A 14,556-nucleotide genomic window follows, 5' to 3' on the forward strand; every position below is an offset into this window, starting at 1 on the left:
TCCTGACAGCCACCACCGTAGATTTGTTTTGCTTGTTTCTTTGCTTGAAATAAGTGGAATCATAGTGTATGCTCTTGTGCCTGCCTTCCTTCACAAAACATTACGGCTGTGAGACTCATCCTTGTTGCTGCATGTGATCATTGTTAAATCTTGTTCCTTACTGTGTCATATTCCACTGTGTGAATACACTATGGTTCATTTATCTATTGTACTGCTGCTGTTGGGCAGGTAGGTTGTTTCCAATTCATGGCTATTAAGCTGCTATCAATGATCTCATATGTGTCTTTTGGGGAGACACCTGCATCTATCTAATTGACAAGCGTGGCCCCTAGTTGCAAAAGAAGCTGGGAAAGCGAGGGGCTCGCACTTTCCGAGGGGGAGGTCTGGCTCAGCTTGCTGCCAAGACACCTTACGTGGGGATTTCCCCAAGACCAGGAAAGGGGTTCAGCTGCTGTGCAGCCAAAAAGAATGACAAATGTCCTCCATCTGTTTCTCGGTGACTTATTCCAGTAGAGTTTATAAGAAGCGGTAATTAGAAGGGCCACACCTCCTAACAATCACCCTACTCACCTCAGCTCCAATTAAGTCAGCAAAGTCCAGCTCCTAACTCCATCAAACCTACCTGTTGCATCGGTGCCTACACTTGCATTATATGGAGGATCGTCTGAACCACCACTCCCTGAAAAAGAAAGGGGTCCAAGGTTCAATAATTTCAGGATTACTGCATCCTTTTCCTCCACTGAAGATGTACAACCTACGTTAGTATGTTAGAGATTATGCAAAGTCCCAAACGAACAAAACTGTTTTATTCTAGCTTTTTTTTTTTTTGAGACAGAGTCTCGCTCTGCCGCCCAGGCTGGAGTGCAGTGGCACAATCTCGGCTCACTGCAAGCTCCGCCTCCCAGGTTCACGCCGTTCTCCTGCCTCAATCTCCCAAGTAGCTGAGACTACAGGTGCCCGCCACTCCACCCGGCTAATTTTTTTGCATTTTTAGTAGAGACAGGGTTTCATCATGTTAGCCAGGATGGTTTCCATCTGCTGACTTCGTGATCCGCCCTCCTCGGCCTCCCAAAGTGCCGGGATTACAGGCGTGAGCCACTGCGCCCGGCCTTATTTTAGCATTTCTAAAACTCATTTTCAGGTTCCAGCCACAGCTCTCTGTGGAGCCAGTGCTCTGGGAGTGTGGCGTAGGAAACGGTCCTTCTTGAGATCTGGAAACCCTTTCCCGTGTTCTTCAGGTTTTCCTTCTTACTACGTAACAGCCAGACCATCCCACCGGCCAGCACGTATGGGATCTGAGTAATCTGGGAATACTTTTGCCTCAGATGCTTGCTCGGGGATATCTGAAAATCTGCTTTTAGAGATTGGTCTGCTTTTAAAAGCACAGCTTTCACGCTGAGGTCTTTTCATAAAAATCAATACTTTTTGACTGGGTGACAAAATCCCAGCTCCTCAGCTTTGAGACACTGTAGCAGGTAGATAGACGGTAAAGAACGGAGAGAGGGAAGCTTCAGAAGCGGTTTCCTTCAGGAAGACGGAATCTGGTACTGAAGGCAAACCCCTTGTGCCAGGTAGTTGCCGGAGACCATGAAGAGGAGCAGAGCCTTTGGCAGCTCTTCAACAAAGGTGCTGGGACATGAGGCGATCTTTTAGGAGTGGTATTAAGACCTGGGGAGGCTCAAGGGGAGGTGGTGGGAAAATCAAATCCACATAGGAATTCATTTGTTGTGAGACTGAAAACAAAATCTGGTTTGCACCATATTTACTCTTTTTTTTTTTTTTGAGACGGAGTCTTGCTCTGTCGCCCAGGCTGGAGTGCAGTGGCCGGATCTCAGCTCACTGCAAGCTCCGCCTCCCGGGTTCACGCCATTCTCCTGCCTCAGCCTCCAGAGTAGCTGGGACTACAGGCACCCGCCAGGTCGCCCGGCTAGTTTTTTGTATTTTTAGTAGAGACGGGGTTTCACCATGTTAGCCAGGATGGTCTTGATCTCCTGACCTCGTGATCCGCCCGTCTTGGCCTCCCAAAGTGCTGGGATTACAGGCTTGAGCCACCGCGCCCGGCCGAAAGCTTCATGAGCTACACTTGCAGGACCTCTCCCAAGACTCTGGACATAACGTTATCATCTTCAGGACTGTATTTTTCTTATAGAGAATCCGTAATTTGGTTGTTGTTGTTGTTTTGTAGAGACAGGGTTTCACCATGTTTCCCAGGTTGGTCTCGAACTCCTGGTTTCAAGTGATCCACCCGCCTCAACCTCCCAAAGTGCTGGGATTACAGACATGATTCACTGCACCCAGCCTGAGAGCCCATAACAATTGCATCTGCCCAGTCTAGGTATTTGTACTAAAGACATTGTTTCCTTGATATACCTTTTTCTCCTTTTTCTATCCTTTTCTGACCTTTGTGTCCTCATCCACTTAGGCAAAGTGCTGTGTATGCACGTGCATGTGTGCACACATGTATTGTGTGTGCCTGTGGTCTGTGTGCATATGTATATATTTGTGAGTGCACGCTTGTGTGTGCATGTGTGCACACGTGTATTGTGTGTGCATGTGGTCTGTGTGCACACGTGTATATTTGTGAGTGCATACTTGTGTATGTGGGTGTACATGTGTGTATATACCGGAGGGTCTCTGTTTTCATTGAAATTGCGCACATTTTCAGGGCCTTACGTTGTTCTAAATGCTTTTTCTTCCAACTCAAGAAAGTCCAACCGTATAGCACAAAGCTCTCAGCCCATTTCCCCAGAACAGCTGAAACTTATTGCAGTCATGCTGAAAATGGCTCTAAACATAATTAAGGCGCTTTTTTTTTTTCAGCGCCCTGAACATTTTTCTCTCTCCAGATAATGTCTTGGAAATGGCCCAGAACCCTATGGAGTTGTAAAGGCAACAGGATCTTTGGTATGGTTACATTGCAAAGATGCCTACACAGGTTTATCACATCAAGGGGGAAAAAAATAAAACCTCATTTCTGCAGCCCCCTCCCTATCACAAGCTCCTCCATGGAAGGTGTCATGCAAAACTGGAATGAGGCCTGAAGTAACTACAGCAACACAAATGCCCTTTTTCCAGGCAGGCTCAGGGTCTATCAGCATATTTATTTGGTGGCAACATTTTAAATAACTTTCCCTACAGCAAAATCATTCTGGCATTCCTGGTTTGCTAAAATACACTTCATCCCAGGTTACCTTTTAGCAAATGAGAACTGATGAAGGTGTTTCAAAATGGTCAATTCAAGTACGTTTCTGCTGTGGCAGGCTCCTCTCTGGCCCACTATTGTTGCGGTAATGGAAGCGTGAGCCTGTAAATCCAGGATTAGCTCTGCCTGTGCTCCACAGCTCACCTTGACGCAGTCTTCAAGTCTAATTCTGCTGGGCTGGGAGCTGATAAGAGGAAAAAAGCTTTGCTCACGGGTTTAGTTCCTGACTCTGAAGGACTGGAAAATATGACGGGTATGAAAGTAAAAATGTCCCTGAAAATGTGTCAAGGATGGGGCACAGCCTCGTAGCTAGGGACTCATGGAGAGGGCTTGAATGGGCAAGCTCAGGGCCTTGGTGCAGGGCACAGTTGGGGATGGAGAGGCCAGACATGACCACTGGGAAGAGGGGGCCAAGAGGAGAGGGGCGTTTCATGGCTCACCCATTTTCTGTAACTACCATCCGCAAGGAGCTGAAGTGGCTTCCAGTAAAAGTTGGTGGACAAACCTGCAAAACTAAAGAAGTAAAAACATTGCTTGTGTAACAAAAGCGGTCGGGGACCATGACATCCAAAAATCAACCATAGGGGAAGCTACTAAAAATAAAAACAAACTTCAGGTCTGAGCTTCCAGAAATGCTAGTGGGGAAGGGAAGCGTCATGTGTCACATAATTTTTTTGCTTAGCAGGACACCGTGGCAGCAAGCAGCATCCCTGAACCCTCGGCGGCTAGCATAGTGCCCGGCACATAGTATGCGCCTGGGAAGTATTTGTTGATTGAATAAATGAGCCAAGAAGCCTGCAGGTTTCGCCTGTAGGGAGCCTGCCAAAATTGTCATTGATGGCTGGCAAACAAAGCAGTGTTGGGAAAAACGGAAAACAAAGCAGAGTCCTCAAAGGGACTGGCTGCAGAATTGCAACTAGCACGACTTCTTTTCACTTAAAAACGTGTTAGGAACTATAACATAGAAAAAGAAAAGTGCACAAAACATATGCAGTCAATTATAACCAGCAGGCAGATTAAAAGGTAGAATAGAGACAGTTTCTCTGACTCACAATGGCTTGACTTAGGATTTTTTGATGGTGTGAAAGCAATAGGCATTCAGCAGAAGCCATGCTTCAAGTACCCATAAAACCATTCTGTTTTTCACTTTCACCAAAGTATTCAACAAATTACATGAGATAGTCAACACTTTATTTTTTATTTTTGTTTTTTTGAGATAGTGTCTCACTCTGTCACCCTGGCTGGAGTGCAGTGGCGCAATCTTGGCTTACTATAACATCTGCCTCCTGGGTTCATGCCATTCTCCTGCCTCAGCCTCCTGAGTAGCTGGGATTACAGCACCCTCCATGATGCCCGGCTAATTTTTGTATTTTTAGTAGAGATGGGTTTTTGCCATGTTGGCCAGGCTGGTCTCAAACTCCTGACCTCAAGTGATCTGCCCACCTCAACCTCCCAAAGTGCTGGGATTATAGCTGTGAACCACTACACCCGCCCTCAACACTTTATTATAAATGAGGCTTTGTGGTAGATAGTTTTGCTCAACTGCAGGCTAATGCAAGTATTCTGAGCATGTTTAAAACAGGCTGGGGTAAGCTGGCTATGGCGCTTGGTAGGTTAGGTGGATTACATACAGTTTCAACTTACAATATTTTCCACTTACAATAGGGTTACAACAGAATCAATGGAGTTACTTACTTATTGTAACCCCACAATCAATGGGGTTACAATACTTACAATGTTGTTACAACACAATCAAGGAAAGTCTGTGTTAGCACCACGGCAAAAGCCTCCATGATGCCCTTCGCATGACGTCCTTCCCATCCAGAGTAATTCTTTGTCTTGTTTTTCAGCCTAATAATTCCCTTGCTTTTCTTTGTATGTTTGCCACCTATGTATTTCAAACCTAAAAAATATGGCTCTGTGTTTCCTATTTCCTAATTCCATTTAGGATGAATGGAATTACACAAACATATTCTTTTGTCCTGATTGTCTCACTCAAGATACTGTTTGTGAGTCTCTCGTGTTTGCACAGCTGCAGTTTGATCATTATTGTTGGAGTGTGTGAATTACACTTTATCCGCACATGCTCTTGTCAGTGGACATTTGGGTTTTATTCCAGTCTTTGGCAGCCTGCGTGGGCTTTCAGGCCAAATCCGAGGTAGTTACCCATGAGCTCTCACTTCTGGTTGACACGTGCTCGAGCTCTCTTGGCCAGCAGGCCATAGCTGCCCCATGAAAAACACCTTGGTTGCTGCCCAGCAGCTCCAGGGTCCTTGTGAGGCTCCAAGTGTCTGCCTGTCCCAGAAATCTGTGTTCTGGGAACCCAGTGACTGTCCTATGGCCTCACACCTGCAGCTGTCTTTCTGGCTCAGACACTGAATTCTCTTTCACTCAAGTTTTACTCTATTTTCTTGTGTCTGGATTTCACCTCTGCTGTGTTTTCTAACTCATGGGCTAATGCTCTCCAGCCCACCTGCCAACAGTGGCTGGGTTACCTTCCTCTAAATGTGAAAGGGAATTCCAACGGTTTCCCCAGTGCCCACTATGTCGGACTCTCTGAATCTGATCAAACGTGTTTATTGGTTTTGAGGACATGAACGGTGTCTACTGCATCTTTATAGCCAACTGAGGAATGACTAATCGGCCAGCTTCAGTGAATCCAAAGTCAGGGGATGCAAATGTAAAACCCTCCCATTATTTGATGCAGCCACTGTCTCTCAATTATTTCATTAAACGAGTTACAAATACTGTTTTATCTCAACCCAAATTGAATAATGAAGCAAATCAGGTTCATCAATTCAATTAACCAACATTATTGTGTACTTAGCATGGCCCAGACACCCTTGTTGAGTGCTTCGAATTTAATCATAAGATGAAAAAAAGACAAAATGCTGGGGAAAGTGTCATTTTCAAAGTGCAGCCTGTCCCTGTACTGTAATGGTGGCACTACAGCTCATATTTAGAATGTCCAGTAAGGGCTTTTTGCTTGTGCAGAGGTATGGCAGGGAGTGCTGGGGGGTGGCAATCATCACAGAGGGTGGGGAGCACCATTACAGGGAGAGTGGCCGTCTGCATCGCCAGGGGAGGGAGGGTTTATAAGGCAGACTTGTTTGGCTGGAGCAGATCTCGGAAGCACGGCTGCCAGCCAGAATCAAGAAGATAGATGGCCAAAAGCAGACCGCAGACAGAGAGAAGCTGGGAGGACGTGAGGAGTGGCTTTTCTGACGCTTTCTCTTTCTAAGTTGTTATACACCTCTTGTTACCCTCAACCTTTCATAAAGCTTTGTTTGACAGTGTGGTTTACTGTTGGTGGGGCTGGGTAGCATCAAAGATTGTGCCAGATAGGGACAAGGGACAGGGCAGCCCCACTGGCACGAACTTGCCCAGAGCAGCTGTTGGAGGAGAAGGAAAGGGGCCTGTGAGAGAGGCCGAGCAATGGGGCCCTGCCTTTCTCCATCGCACCAGCAGGGGCTTGGGTCAGGCGAGTTGACATTCCAGAAGCGGTTAACCCGGGAGTGTGGAGAGCTTGGGACCTCTGGGTTAAACATAAATGAACATGGTGGAGTCCCTGCTCTCAAGGCATTTCGATCCAGATAGAGGAAACAGTCTGCACACCGATGTGTAAAGCACCATGCTGAGCTCCTGGAGGAAGAGGAAGTTGCACTCGGGGAAGGCTTCCTGGAGGGGGCAGTCTAGAGGCCTTGAGGAACAAGGAATCTGGAGGCCAGGCTGTGCGCAGGTCGTCGTGACGGGTGGCACCTAGGACATGTGGGAACAGCAGCAGTGGGAGGCAGGGGAGCATGTGGTTCTCTGATTGCCCGAGTTCTGTGTTTCTCCTTCTCTCACTGTTCCTTGCTTCACGGCTTCCCACTGTGCTGCCCCAGAGGATTTGCACAGGGAGCAAAACTGGAATCCCTGGGCTCAGCGCCAAATGTGCAGCCCCAGGGAGCTGCTGAGCTGTGCCAGGGGCCCACCTTGACCCAGGAACGTCTCCAAACTGTGTGAGGCCACATGTGTGTCCCGCATCCGGCTCACCTGTGGTAGCCATGTAGACTCCGCCTCCCCACCAGGCTGGATCCTCTCCAGGCTGCTGTGGGCTTGTTCTGGCAGTGCTGTCCCATAGGCTGCCCTTAAAGAGGAGGCCTCTGAGCCGGCCCTGACCAAGTCACCAACCCCAGCTGGAAGCCCCGCCCAGTGCGGTCAGCGGTGCCCACCCTGTGGCTCCAATGGAGGCAGCAACTTCCTCACTGCTCCTCTTCTAATCGGTCAATGATTTCCAGAGGCAACAATAACTCATGTTTTTATTGCTTTCTTGAAAGCCTGAGCCTCCCCTTCCCCATGGGAGAGGCTATGATGTAATGGAGGCAAGTTTGAAAGGAAAGTCCGGTGAAATACAGCCTTCCCAGTGTCCTCATAGTTTCAAAGAGAATAGAAATGGAAGTTTTAAAAGTTGGCCATTCATCTCACGCTGAAATGGGGAGTCATGAGTCCTTAACTTTTGCATAAACTGTGTTAGAATTTAGTGTTTTCAATTTAGACAGGTCAACTCATCTTTTTTTTTAACTTAATTTTCCTTTTTATAAAATATAGTATTGTAGTTCCCAACCTCTTTCCCTAAAAGGATGTTAAAATCCAAACGTTTGGTCACCTTCACCCCTCCTCACCCCAATTCCCCGTTCCTTGACATACATGTTTCAGGCAGTGATGTTAAGACTCCTCTGGGCACTAGCCTGGGAGCCATCTTTGACTCTTTCCCATCTCCTGTCATCTACATTCCATCAAACCAGGTCCCATCCACTCCTTCACAGCACCGCCTCCCACTGCCCACCTACCCATGCCCTCCCCCGGAGCAGCTAGCCTCTATTCCCTGTCTGCTTCCTCATGGGCTATCGAATTCACTTCCCAGTCAGTCACTTCTTCAACATGCGTCTCCTCCAGCCACCTACATACTGCTGCCAGGTCAGATTCCCGAAATGTCCTTCTCCACAGATGGTCCTCTATATCAGTGGTTCCCCACCAGCGCGATTCTGCCTCCAGAGATGTGGTGGTGTCAGGAGACGTTTGTGGGTGTCACATGGGCTTGTGTGCTGCTCCTGGCACGTGGAGGGTAAGAGGCCAGGGATGCTGCTGGACATCCTGGAATGCATGTTGTACACAGCTCCTTCCACAAAGAATGAGCTGTCCTGGAATGTCAGTGGCGCCACGGCTGGAAAACCCTGCTCTGAGTGAAACACTTTCAGTGGATTCCTAGAACTGATTAAAAAATAAAAATAAAAACAAAAATAAAAAAATCTTATGCTGGAATCAAGGCCCTGCACAATCAGCCTAACAACCTCTCTCCAACTTTGTCTTCTTTTAGCTCCCAACATCCATGTCCTGCAAGACAAATACTCAGGTTGAGACTCATGGGTTCTCGAAGACTCCCCAGGTTCCCACTATCACCCCCACCCTCAGCTCACAGAGAACGTGAAATGCTTTGTGTCTGTCTCTGCCACCTGAGCAAACTATGCATTCCTTTGGATTGCTGGTTGCCTTTCCACCTGTAATGAAGACACTATGAATGGCCTCCTTGGGGTCAGAAAGACTCTCACTACCCCAGAGACTCAGTGACTGCTGAGGAAAAAATTCCTAGAAAGAGGAATGAGGCTGGGCACAGTGGCTCACACCTATAATCCCAGCAGTTTGGGAGGCCGTGGCAGGTGGATGGCTTGAGGTCAGGAGTTTGAGACCAGCCTGGCCAACATGGTGAAACCTCATCTCTACTGAAAGTACAAAAATTAGTCGGGCATGGTGGTAGGTGCCTGTAATCCCAGCTACTCTGGAGGCTGAGGCAGGAGAATTGCTTGAACCAGGGAGGCAGAGGTTGCAGTGAGCCGAGATCGTGCCACCACAATCCAGCCTGGGCAACAGAGTGAGACTCTGTCTCAAAAAGAAAAAAAGAAAAAGAAAAAAAAGGAAAAAGGAATGAGCCGTCTGGGGGAACATGCTATCTGAGTCCGAGACACCGTGCTCAAAAGAGCTCTTGAGCTCCTGGCGGCACTTGGTATACATTAACAATGGGACCACCCAGCTCCGCAAACCCCAGACACACTTTGGGACACACCACAGTGTCCCATATTTCTCATCCAAAACCACCCTGGCACCTGTGCAGAGCCCTGGGTCTGAGTGTATGTTCCCAGCACTCTGGGCAGACAGGCACTTGAGATAGATCCCTGTCAGGGGCAGGAGTGCACCAGTCAGATGTCCACACATTCCTTTGCATGCTTATTTGCTGCACTTCATAGAATGATAGACTGTAGACACGATTCAAGTCCAACCTTGTTTTACATATCAGGAATTTCTTTGAACTAGAGAGAAGTGGGGTCATTTAACCCAATACCCTGCCCTCGGACATCTTCATCATTGTCATCATCATCATTACCATCATCATTGTCTTTACAAAAATCATTAATACAGTCTTTCATGGTGCACAACAGAACTAGGAATGATACAACCAAACAACCCTTGTTTCCTTGGAGCTTATAATCTAGGGCACACATGGCTACTTAGGACTTCCAGAAGGCAGAAAAAGCTTAGTGTATGACTAAAATAAGCCTAGGACAAGGCATTTATGTGTGTAGTCAATCAACGAGAATTTACTGAGCTTAGAAGAATACAGGGTCATGTTGGAGCATAAAAAGAGAAATGAGATATGACAATAAAAAATGCCACTGATTTTAAAAAATAAGTATCAAAATGTGTCATCAAATTGACTCTTCCCTTTCAAAATAGTCACCTTAAAATGGATTCCAACATTACTGATATTTTTTAAAATGCTTTCAGGCTGACTGCTTTAGGACTTTCTTTAAGGCAAATTTTTAATAATCCGTATGATTCTAAAACCCTGCTAAAATTAGCATAATCTAATTTAATCACTTATGTTAGGCACCTCAGATCTCCAGATAACTTAGCAGTTGCCCAAAATCAAAGCCACTCCTCAAGGAACATTTGTCACTGTATGATTTTGGAATACTTTTGGATGCAAGTGACAGAAAATCTCACCTATAGCAGCTTTTAAAAATACAGGTTTCTTTTTCTTAATAGCAAGTCTGGAGCTAGGTAGTTGCTGGTATTCATGCGATATTCACTCCCGAAGTGAGGCCAGAACCGGAATCTCTGTGATTATCTTAGCCCTTTTCTCATGTTGGCAAGAGGGTTGGTCTGTGCCCCAGGCATCAAATCTATGTTCGAGGAAGGAAGAAGGAGGGACGTGAGAAGCTGCAAATAGCCGCTTTCAGCAGGAACATAATGATTTTCCCAGAATATCCCTCAGAATAATCCTACATATATTTCACTGGTCAGAACTATACCCCATGGCATTTATAGCCTCTTTAATAGAGATTGTCAAGAAAGAAAAGATTAGAAGCAGTGCTGGGTAGCAATTTACAGGGTTACAGTGCCATAGCGCTTCTGAAAATAGGTAAGACCTTGCCAGAAGCTCCCCAATGAGGTCTTACGGTAATTTAAAATGTAGGATTCAGATCTGTACTTTGTTTTAGAAGCTGGTTTGCCTAAAGACTGTTTGGTAAATCAGAATGAAATACACATACACACATCCATACAGCACTGCAGATGTTTTATTAATAATAATATGTCAAGGGTTCTTTTCATCAGGCAGTGGGAACATGAGTCACTCTTGTCCTCTGAAGAAGACTGGACTTGCTTGCTAAGCAAACCGGAATGCCTGGAGGCAATGCTAGAGACAGAAAGATAGATGAGGAGGGCAGCAGGGCCGTCTGCCTGTCTGTTTACTGGATTTTCTCTGTGTTGTCGTTTCTTGGTTTACCTTATAAAAATAATACAGCACAGATTTCTAGGCTGTGTGACCAATAGCATATAGCAGAAGTAATGGTAAGTCACTTCTGGTATTGGATTCTTAAAGAATGTCACTACCAACTAGGGTGCTCCCCCCATCCCACTCTCCCTCCTGTCTCACTCCAGGGAAAACCTGCTACCACACGTGAGCAGCCCTGGAGAGGCCCACATGCCACCGAAGCCTCCAACCAGCAGCAATAAGCTAAGACTTGTGACAGCAATGTGAGTGAGCTTGGAAAGCGACTCTTCCACCCCAGCTGAGTCTTGCGATGACTGATGACTGCAGGCCTGGCCACCAGCTTGACTGCACCCTGCTGCGAAGCCATGAGCCAAAGCTATCCAGCCAAGCCACTGGCGGATCCGCCACCCTTAGACACTATGAAAGATAATAAATGTTTCTCATTTTAAGAGGCTGAGTTATGAGGATCACTTGTTACGCAGCAATAAATAACTAAAATACAACTCTAAAGAAGAAAAACCATGTAATTATCATGGTAGAGGCAGAAAAAGCATGTGATAATATTTAGCACATGCTTGTAATTTTTTTTTAAAAAAAGCCTCCCAGTCAGCTAGAAGAAGGCAATGTCCTTATCTAGGAGAGCCTCCTCACACAGAAAACTAAAAAGCTAATCTTAGCGGTGAAATGTTAAAACCTTTCCCTTTCAAATTAGAAACGACACAAGGATGCTTGCTATTGCCATTTTAATTCAACATTTTATCAGAGGACCTATTCAGCGAAGTAAGGAAAGAAAAAGAAATAAAAGAAGGATTGAATGGAAAGAATTAATCTGTCGTTATTTGCAGATGCCATGCTTGTATTCACAGAAAATCCAAGAGTCTACACAAATAACTTATTAGAATGAATATTTAGCAAGGTCTGGATAAAATAAAATCATTGTATTCCTAAAAACCAGGAACAAAAAGTTAAAAAAAAAAAAGAAATTTAAAATTAATAGCAGCTGTAATAGCATTTAAAAATCAAATACCTGACAATAAATCTAACAAAAGATTTGCAAGGCCTTTCCACACAATGAATTATAAAATATTATTGAAAGAATTTAAAGAAGACATACATACATATGTGGGTCGTGTTTATGTATTAGAAGGTGCATGTTCGTTTTCCACAAAGGGATCTATAAATTCAACACATGTCAGTTAAGATCCCAGCAGGAATTTTTGAGAGACTTGATAAGTCAATGATAAAATGTACCTGGAAACACGAATGGCTAATAATGAGCAAGGCAATTTTGGAGAAACAGCAAAGTAGGAGAACTTAATGACCCCAAATAAAGACTTCTTATAAAACTGCAGTAATTAAGATGACTCATGATAAAAGGATAGACATGAACAATGGAACAGAAGAGAGAGCCTAGAAAGAGAATCATATATTTAAAGGTAACAGTACACACCAGTGTAAAAAAGACAGCCTTTTCAACAAATTACACCAGGTCAACTGGTCACTCATACGGAAATAGACAAAATTGACCCCTTCCTCAAGTTACACATACAACTCAGTTCTAAGTGGGTTTTAGATGTGCATGTGAATGGTAAAATAATAAATCTAGAATAACACTGTACAATAGAAACATAATACAAGCACAAATTTGAGCCTTGTGTTATTTTAAATACTCTCATCGTCACATTTTAAGTAGTAAGAAACAGACTAAATTTTAATTATATTTTGCATTTAACTCAATATATCAAAAATATTATCATTTCAACATGTAACCAATATAAACATTACAGAGGTATTTTACTTACATGGTCTTTGAATTCTAGTGTATATTTTACAATTACAACCCACCTCGATTTATTTCAATAGCCTTTGGGGTACAAATGGTTTTTGGTTACATGGATGAATTACATAGTGATGAATTCTGAGATTTTAGTGCAGTCCTCACCCTAGTGTACATTGTACCTAATGTGTAGTTTTTTTTTCCCTGGCCCCTCCTCACCCTCCTGCTTCTGAATCTCTACAGTCCATTATATCACTCTAAATGCTTCTGTATACACACAGCTTAGTTGCTACTTTTAAGTGAGAAGATATGGTTTTTGGTTTTCCACTCCTGTGTTACTTCTCTCAGAATACTGGTCTCCAGTTCCATCCAATTTGCTGCAAAAGACATTATTTCATTCCCTTTAATGGCTGAGTAGTATTCCATGATGTGTATACACCACATTTTCTTTATCCACTCATTAGTTGATGGGTACTTAGGTTGGCTTCACATGTTTGAAGTTGTGAATTGTGCTGCTGTAAACATATGTGTGCAAGTGTCTTTTTCATATAATGACTTCTCTTCCTTTGGATAGATACCCAGTAGTGAGATTGCTGGATAGAATAGTAGCTCTATTTTTACCCCTTTAAAGAAATTCCATACTGTTTTCCATAGAGGTTGTACTAATTCACATTCCCACCAGCAGTGTATGAGCGTTCCCTTTTCCCCATATCCATGCCAACATCTAGTATTTTTTGACTTTCGAATAATGGCCATTCTTGCAGGAGAAAAGTGGTATCTCGTTGTGATTTTAATTTTCATTTCCCTGGTGATTAGTGATGTCAAACTTTTTTCATGTTTTTTTTGGCCATTTATATATAACTTCTTTTGAGAAATGTATATTTATTTGCTTTGCCCAGTTTTTAATAGGATATTTCTTTTTTTCTTGGTGATTTGTTTGTGTTCCTTAAAGATTCTGGATACGGCTGGGCGCGGTGGCTCACGCCTGTAATCCCAGCACTTTGGGAGGCCAAGGTGGGTGGATCACGAGGTCAGGAGATGGAGACCATCCTGGCTAACATGGTGAAACCCTGTCTCTACTAAAAATACAAAAAAAAAAAAAAAAAAAAAAAAAATTAGCTGGGTGTGGTGGTGGGCACCTGTAGTCCCATCTACTTGGGGGGCTGAGGCAGGAGAAAGGTGTGAACCTGGGAGCCCGAGTGAACCTGGGAGCTGGAGCTTGCGGTGAGCAGAGATCGCACCACTGCACTCCAGCCTGGGTAACAGAGCAAGACTCCATCTCAAAAAAAAAAAAGATTCTGGATACTAGTCCTTTGTTGGATGCATAGTTTGCAAATATTTTGGCCATTCTGTGGGTTGTCTGTTTACTCTGTTGATTATTTCTTTTGCTGTGCAGAAGCTTTTTAGTTTACTTACGTCCCATTTGTTTATTTTTGTGTTCATCGTGTTTGCTTTTGGGGTCTTAGTCATGAATTCTTTGCCTAGGCCTATGTCTAGAAGAATTTTTCCAACACAACCCATCTCAATTTGGACCTGGCATATTTCAAGTGCTCAACAGACACATGTGGCTAGTGGCTACTGTAACAGTGCAGTTCTAGAATACAATCAGGATAATATCTTCATAACATTTGAGTAGGCAGAGGCTTCTTAAACAGGGCACACGCACAGAGTTTAAATATTAGTGGATCTAGATTAAATAGAAGGCTGGTTTATCAACTTGTATGGCGTAAACAACATTTATATCTCACAGTTCTGGAAGGTGGG

This window comes from Rhinopithecus roxellana, chromosome 8 (assembly GCF_007565055.1).
Source record: "Rhinopithecus roxellana isolate Shanxi Qingling chromosome 8, ASM756505v1, whole genome shotgun sequence".
Lineage (NCBI taxonomy): Eukaryota > Metazoa > Chordata > Mammalia > Primates > Cercopithecidae > Rhinopithecus > Rhinopithecus roxellana.